This window comes from Grammomys surdaster, unplaced genomic scaffold (assembly GCF_004785775.1).
Source record: "Grammomys surdaster isolate TR1022 unplaced genomic scaffold, NIH_TR_1.0 61, whole genome shotgun sequence".
NCBI classification, from domain to species: domain Eukaryota; kingdom Metazoa; phylum Chordata; class Mammalia; order Rodentia; family Muridae; genus Grammomys; species Grammomys surdaster.
The window spans coordinates 20,423,228-20,432,203 of NW_021604563.1; positions in this window are offsets into that span (position 1 = coordinate 20,423,228).

Consider the following 8,976-nt stretch of genomic DNA (forward strand, 5'->3'; position numbering starts at 1 on the left):
TTGAAGATTTATTTATTTTATAGTGTGTGTGTGTGTGTGTGTGCTCTGCCTGCCTGCATGACTGTGCACCAGGAACATACAGAAGCCAGAAAAAGAAGTCAAATCTCCTGGAATTGGAGTTACAGATGGCTATGAAGCATTGGGTAGATGTTGGGAATTGAACCTGGGTCCTCTGGAAGAGTGCCAAGTGGTTTTAACAACTAAGCCATATCTCCTGTTCACATTAGAAGAGTTTAGATAAAGAATCTTCATAATGGCCTTTTGGCTGGGGCAGACACAAAGCTGGTCTGCTCCCATGGAGATACTGAATCCTGAGCCATCCTAGAGGAGAGACTGCACTCAGAGCAGTGGGTAAGAACACCATCACACTCCCTATGCCCCAGAGTCACATGTGAGAACCAGGGATGCTCAGGACCCACCAACTACCCAAACCCAGCCCCTCCGGAATTTCACTTCCCTTCCACCCCTACCTGGTCCTTTTGGAGGGAGCAAACACATAGCTGGTCTGCTCCTGTGGAGATACTGAATCCTGAGCCATCCTAGAGGAGCCACTGGACTCAGAGCAGTGGAAGAGCCACTGCACTCAGAGAAGCAAACAACTAGCTGGTTTGCACTTGGGGAGACATCCTATCCTGAGCCAACCTAGAGGAACCACAGCACCCAAGCAGAAGGATTTCCAGATCCCAGAGGTGGTCTGAGTCCCAGGAGTTCATCCACCCAGGAGACTAGGATCATAAGACCACAGAGACATCTGGACTCTGAGGAGCTCTGACACAAGCAAGATAACTGGAAATACAGACTCCAGGCTTACACAGGGAGGGCAGGTAACACTAGAGTTAACCAGATGTCGAAAGGCAAGTGCAAGAACATAAGCAACAGAAACCAAAGTTTCTTGGCATTATCAATACCCAGTTCTCCCAATATAGCAAGCCCTGGACACCCTATCGCACCGGAAAAGCAGGATCCAGAACTAAAATCACTTCTCATGATGATGTTCGAGGATTTTAAGAAGGACATAAGTAACTCCCTTGAAGAAATACAGGAGAGTACAAGTAAACAGGTAGAAGCCCTTAAAGAGGAAACACAGAAATTCCTTAAAGAACTGAAAGAAAACACAAAGAAGTAATTAAACAAAAACATTCAGGATCTGAAAATGGAAAATAGAAACAATAAAGAAATCTCAAAGTGAGACAACCGTGGAGATAGAAAACCTAGGAAAGAGATCAGGAGTCATAGACGCAAGCATCACAAGAGATAGAAGAGAGAATCTCTAGTGCAGAAGATACCATGGAAAACATTGACACAGCTATCAAAGAAAATGCAAAATGCAAAATGCAAAAAACATCTAACCCAAAACATCGAGGAAATCCAGGACAAAATGAGCAGACCAAACCTAAGGATAATAGATAGAGATGAGAGTGAAGATTCCCAAATTAAAGGGCCAGTAAATATCTTCAACAAAATTATTGAAGAAAACTTCCCTAACATAAAGAACGAGATGCCCATAAACATACAAGAAGCCTACAGAACACCAAATAGACTACACCAGAAAAGAAATATCTCCCATCACATAATTATCAAAACATCAAATGCACAGAACAACGAAAAAATGCTAAAAGCAGTAAGGGAAAAGATCAAGTAACATATAAAAGGAGATCTATCAGAATTACACCAGACTTCTCACCAGAGACTATAAAAGCCAGAAGAGTCTGGACTGACATCATACAGACCCTAAGAGAACACAAATGCCAGCCCAGACTACTATACCCAGCAAAACTCTCAATCACTATAGATGGTGAAACCAAGATATTCCATGACAAAACCAAATTTGCACAATATCTTCCCACAAACCCAGCACTTCAAAGGATAACTGATGGAAAACACCAATACAAGGAGAGAAACTACAACCTAGAAAAAGCAAGGAAGTAATCTTCCAAAAATCCCAAAAGACGATAGCTACACAAACATAATTCCACCTCTAATAACAAAAATAACAGGAAGCCACAATCATTTTTCCTTAATATCTCTTAACATCAATGGACTCAATTCCACAATAAAAAGATGCAGACTATCGGACTGGATACAGAAACAGGACCCAGAATTTTGCTGCATACAAGAAATGCACCTCAGTAACAAAGACAAATACTACCTCAGATTAAAAGGGTGGAAAACAATTTTCCAAGCAAATGGTCCCAAGAAACTAGCTGGAGTAGCCACTCTAATATCAAATAAATTCGACTTTCACCAAAAAGTAATCAAAAAAGATAAGGAAGGACACTTCATACTCATCAAAGGAAAAATCTACCAAGGTGAACTCTCAGTTTTGAACATCTATGCTCCAAATGCAAGGGCACCTACATACATAAAAGAAACTTTACTAAAGCTCAAAACACACATTACACTTCACACAATAATAGTGGGGGATTCCAACACCCCACTCTCATCAATGGACAGATCATGGAAACAGAAACTAAACCGAGACACTTTGACATTAACAGAAGTTATGAACCTAATGGACTTAACAGATATCTATAGAACATTTCATCCTAAAACAAAAGAATATACCTTTTTCTCAGCACCTCATGGTACCTTCTCCAAAATAGACCATATAATTGGTCACAAAACAGGCCTCTACAGATTCAAAAATATTGAAATAATCCCTTGCATCTTATCAGATCACCACTGGTCTTTAATAATGACAAAACCAATGGAAAACACACGTGCACATGGAAACTGAACAACTCTCTACTCAATGATGACTTGGTCAAGGAAGAAATAAAGAAAGAAATTATGAAAATGAGGACATATCATACCAAAACTTGTGGGACTCCATGAAGGCAGTGCTAGGAGGAAAACTCATAGCTCTAAGTGCCTACAAAAAGAAACTGGAGAGAAAACACACTAACAACTTGACTGCACAACTAAAAGCTCTAGAACAAAAAGAAGCAAATACACTCAGGAGGAGTAGAAGGCAGGAAAAAATCAATCTCAGGGCTGAAATCAACCAAAATAGAAACAGAAAGAACAATACAAAATATAAAAAAAACCAAGAGGTATTTCTTTTAGAAAATCAACAAGATAGATAAACCCTTAGCCAGATTAACCAGAGGGCACAGAGACAGTATCCAAATTAATAAAATCAGAACTGAAAAGGGAGACATAACAACAGAAACTGAAGAAATTCAAAAAATCATCAGATCCTACTACAAAGGCCTATACTCAACAAAACTGGAAAACCTGGATGAAATGGACAATTTCCTCGACAGATACCAGGTACCAAAGTTAAATCAGGAGCAGATAAAATATCTAAACAGTCCCATAACCCCTAAGGAAATAGCAGCAGTCATTAAAAGTCTCCCCACTAAAAAAAGCCCAGGACCAGATGGTTTTAGTGCTGAATTCTATCAGACCTTCAAGGAAGACCTAATACCAATTCTCTTCAAACTATTCCACAAAATAGAGACAGAAGGAACACTACCCAATTCGTTCTATGAAGCTACAATTACACTCATACCCAAACCTCAAAAAGACCCTACAAAAAAAGAGAACTTCAGACCAATCTCCCTTATGAACATCGATGCAAAAATACTCAATAAAATTTTAGCAAAACAAATCCAAGAACACATCAAAACAATCATCCATCATGATCAAGTAGGTTTTATCCCAGGAATGCAGGGATCATTAAATATTTGGAAATCCATCAATAAAATCCACTGTATAAACAAACTCAAAGAAAAAAAACCACATGATCATTTCACTAGATGCTGAGAAAGCATTTGACAAAATTCAACATCCCTTCATGATAAAAGTCTTGGAAAGATCAGGAATTCAAGGCCCCTACCTAAACATAGTAAAAGCAATTTACAGCAAACCAGTAGCCAACATCAAACTAAATGGAGAGAAACTTGAAGCAATCCCACTAAGATCAGGGACTAGACAAGGCTGCCCACTCTCCCCTACCTATTCAATATAGTACTGGAAGTCCTAGCCAGAACAATTAGACAACAAAAAGAAGTCAAAGGGATACAAATAGGAAAGGAAGAAGTCAAAATATCGCTATTTGCAGATGATATGATAGTATACTTAAGTGACCCAAAACTTCCACCAGAGAACTCCTAAACCTGATAAACAACTTCAGCAAAGTGGCTGGTTATAAAATCAACTCAAACAAATCAGTAGTCTTCCTCTACATGAAAGTTAAATAGCCTGAAAAAGAAATTAGGGAAATGACACCCTTCACAATAGTCACAAATAATATAAAATATCTTGGTGTGAATCTAACAAAGCAAGTGAAAGACCTGTATGACAAAAACTTCAAGTCTCTGAAGAAAGAAATGGAAGAAGATCTCAGAAGATGGAAAGATCTCCCATGCTCATGGATTGTCAGGATTAATATTGTAAAAATGTCCATCTTGACAAAAGCAATCTACAGATTCAATGCAATGCCCATTAAAATCCCAACTCAATTCTTCACAGAGTTAGAAAAGAAATCCTCAAATTCATTTGGAATAACAAAATACCCAGGATAACGAAAACTATTCTCAACAATCAAAGAACTTCTGGAGGAATCATCATCCCTGACCTCAAGCTGTACTACAGAGCAATAGTGATTAAAAACTACCTGGTATTGGTACAGAGACAGGCAGGAAGATCAATGGAATAGAATTGAAGACCCAGAAATGAACCCACACACCTATGGTCACTTGGTCTTTGACAAAGTATCTAAAACTGTCCAGTGGAAAAAGGACAGCATTTTCAACAAATGGTGCTGGTTCAACTGGAGGACAACATGTAGAAGAATGCAAATTGATCCATTCTTATCTCTTTGTACAAAGCTGAATTCCACGTGGATAAAGGACCTCCACATAAAACCAGATACACTGAAACTAATAGAAGTGAAGGTGGGGAAAAGCCTCGAATACTTGGGCACAGGGGAAAAGTTCCTGAACAGAACACCAATGGCATATGCTTTAAGATCAAGAATTGACAAATGGGACTTCATAAAATTGCAAAGTTTCTGTAAGGCAAAAGACACTGTCAACGGGACAAAATGACAACCAACAAATTGGGAAAAGATCTTTATCAATCCTACATCTAATAGAGGGCTAATATCCAATATATACAAAGAACTCAAGAAATTAGAATCCAGACAACCAAATTACCCTATTAAAAAATGGGGTATAGAGCTTAACAAAGAATTTTCAACTGATGAAACTCGAATGGCAGAGAAGCACCTAAAGAAATGTTCAGTATCCTTAGTCATTAGGGAAATGCAAATCAAAACAACCCTGAGATTCCATCTCACACCAGTCAGAATGTCTAAGATTAAAAACTCAGGTGATAGTAGATACTGGCAAGGGTGTAGAGAAAGAGGAACACTCCTCCATTGTTGGTGGGACTGCAAGATGGTGCAACCACTTTGGAAATCAGTCTCGCGGCTCCTCAGAAAATTGGACATAGCATTACCTGAGGATCCAGCTATACCACTCCTAGGCATATACCCAGAAGATGCTCGAACATATAACAAGGACATATGCCTAACTATGTTCATAGCAGCCTTACGTATAATAGCCAGAAGCTAGAAAGTACCCAGATGTCCTTGAACTGAAGAATGGATACAAAAAATGATGTACATTTACACAATGGAGTGTTACTCAGCTATTAAAAACAATGAATTCGAGAGTTTCCTAGGTAAATGGATGGAACTAGAAAATATAATCCTGAGTGAGTTAACTCATTCACAAAGGAACACTCATGGTATTCACTCACTGATTATTGGATATTAGCTCAGATCCTTGCAATACTCAAGATTCAACTCACAGGCCACATGAAGCTCATGAAGAAGGAAGACCAAGTGGGGGTGCTTCAGTCCTTCTTAGAAGGAGCAACAAAATTCTCAAGGGAGCAAATATGGAGACAAAGTAAGGGACAGAAACTGAAGGATGGGCCATCTGGTGACCATTCCACCTGGGTATCCATCCCATGTGCAGTTACCATAGGTAGATGCTGATGTGGATGTCAGGAAGTGCATGCTGATAAGATCCTGATATAGATGTCTCCTCAGAGGTCTCTCTGTAAGAGTCTGACATTCAGAGGCAGATGCTCTCAGCTAGCCATTGAACTGATCATGTTGTTCCCAATGGAGGAGTTAGAGTGAAGACTGTTGGAGCTGAAAGGGTTTGTGGCCCCATGAGGAGAGCAACAATACCAACCAACCAGAGCTCCCAGGGTCTAAACAACCAGCCTTTGAGCACTTAGGGAGGGATCCATGGCTTCAGCTGTATATGTAAGGGTGGAGGGCCCTGCTGGGCATAGGTAGGAGAAGAGATCCTTGGTCTTTTGAAGGCTGGACGCCCCAGTGTGTGGGAATTTGAGGGTAAGGTGGTGGGAATGGGGGAGTAGGTAGGGGTACATCTGCAGAGAAGCAGGAGGAGGGGTGAGGGGATAGGGGGTTTCTGGGTGGGTGGGGGATGGGGTAAGGGGATAACATATGAAATGTAAATAAAACATCCAATAAAGAAAAAAAGAATCTTCATAATGTAAAATCTCAAGAAAGAATTTTAGAGAAAGTTAGTATTTCACTTGTTTCTGAAAGTTAAAATGTATTATTTATAAATTGATAAGAATAATAAATATAGAAAGCACAAAATTATGTTTTGTGATTTATTTAAATACTCATGTAAGAATACATGAGGGCTTGATAAACTTTATATAAAATCAAGCAAAGGTTTAAAAGTATATGTTATTACTGTTTCATATTCTCTCTCTCTCTCTCTCTCTGTTTGTGTGTGTGTGTGTGTGTGTGTCTGTGTGTCTGTGTGTCTGTGTCTGTGTGTGTGCAGGAGTCCATGGAGGCTAAATGTTTTGGATTCTCCTGTTATATGTAATATGTTGCTATGAGCCACATCTGAAATGAGTGTTGGAAACAAATCCCAGTTCCAGTGCAAGAGCAGTGCACACTATTAATCACTGAGTGACTTACCAACACAAATAAATTGGTTTTGTCTGACCAATGAATTAGGACATATTGTATTATCTTGCTTTTGTGAAATTATTTTTCCTTTTAAATATAATTTTCACTTAATATATGATGTAAGAAACTTCATTAATGCACTTTCACATGCATATGTCACTACTGTTTTTTCTTCTTTTGCCTACATCTCCTTTAATCTACCATCTTTATCACAAACATGTAAATCTAAATCTATACTGCATGAGAAAAAGCATGTCATACCTGTCACTTTGAATATGGCCTTAAAATGATCTCTAACTTTATTTACTTCTTGAATGTGTCATAATTTCATTTTTCTTTATGGAAGAATAAAATTCCATTTTGTGTGCATTTCACATTTTTGTTATTCATCAATCTGTTGACAGACCTCTAGACTAGTTCCATTTCTTAGTTATTTTCAATTTTGTAGCAAGAAATGCAGATATGCATGTATCTTTTTAAATTGCTGACTTACAGTTCTTTAGATGTATAATCAGGTGTGGTATAATTTGTTCATATAGTAGTTGTATTTTTAATTTTTTGGTAAACATATACATTTACTTCCATAATGGCTACACTGAGTCCAGAAAGGGTATCAGTTCTTGAAGCTGCAATTACAGGCTGATGTGAAACTTCTGATGTGGGTGCTAAGAACCAAACCTGGATCCTCTGGAAAAGCAGCGAGTGGTCTCAACGAGTGATTCAACTCTTTACCCATTGGAATAGTAAAATTTGAATTCTTTTTTTATTGGATAATTTATTTATTTACAATACAGATGTCATCCCCTTTCCCCATTTCTCCTCCCTAGAAAACCCCTATCCCATTCCTCCTCCTCCTTTTTGCTTTCATATCGTTTTAATTACATGCAGGTATTAAGGTCAGTTCTAGGTTGAGGGACTAACAATACAATAGATGCAAAGAGTCAAGGAACAAGCAAGACAATAAACACAAATAGTTAAAGAACAAGCAAGGCAATAAACAAAATTCTGTGAACATTCCAGTGATCACTGTTTCTAAGGGTTTATCAGGATGACCAAAATATCTGAGCCAACTTGCCCATCCTAGCCCAAAGTAATCTTCATGTCAGAAGTATATTTCCTTGTTCTAGCCTAAAATTTAGATTCCTGCCTGAAATTACTTCTTTGTTCTAGCCTAATATTTAGATTCTTGCCTGAAATTACTTCTTTGTTCTAGCCTAGGATTTAGATTTCGGCCTGAAATTACTTCTTTTTTCTAGCCTAATGTCAGATTCCTGCCTGGAGCACATGTCCTTGTCTTTGGTCAATGTCAGATTCTTGCCAAGCAGCCCCCAAAACTCTCCTCCTCTCCCCCATTTTTATTTCATAAACAAGACTGAGTCTGTCTTAAGTCATTCTGACAAGAATGCCTTCCTTAACCTGTCGTGGAATATGCATTATCAAAAGCAATGCACTTCTGTCTTAGGTTGGTAAGTCTCTGTGCAGAATCTTACCTGTCCTTGGCTTGCCAGCCTGTTAAATTAATAACTCTGTCTGGGGGTCCATTTTCAGTTTCAAGCCATATACCTTGGCTGCCAACATGTTGATGTTGTTAAAGACAAGCTTTAACATGATGGGCAGGAATAAAATATTCCCAGGACAAAAAGGGCTAGCATGATCAAGCTATATATGCCAATCTTGAAGCTTGACCAAAATCGAAATACTGACCTCAGGTTAAAATTTCAATTCTAAAACATGTAAGATGAAGGGATAGCATAACCTTTGAGAATAAAATCACAAGTCATGCATGAGATCCTTCATTAGTCTCAGCATGCTTATCAGTAAAATCCTTAACAACAGGAGGAATTGGGACAATTTATTCAAAGGTTTGTAAGAAAAGTGGCTGGTAACCAATAATACTATAGTCAGTAAACCATCCTTCAAGAATAAAGGACAAACAAATGGAAATGTGAGTAAAAATTGGGGAAGCTTATGACAATGAGACTGGCATTAGAAGTCCTGATGGC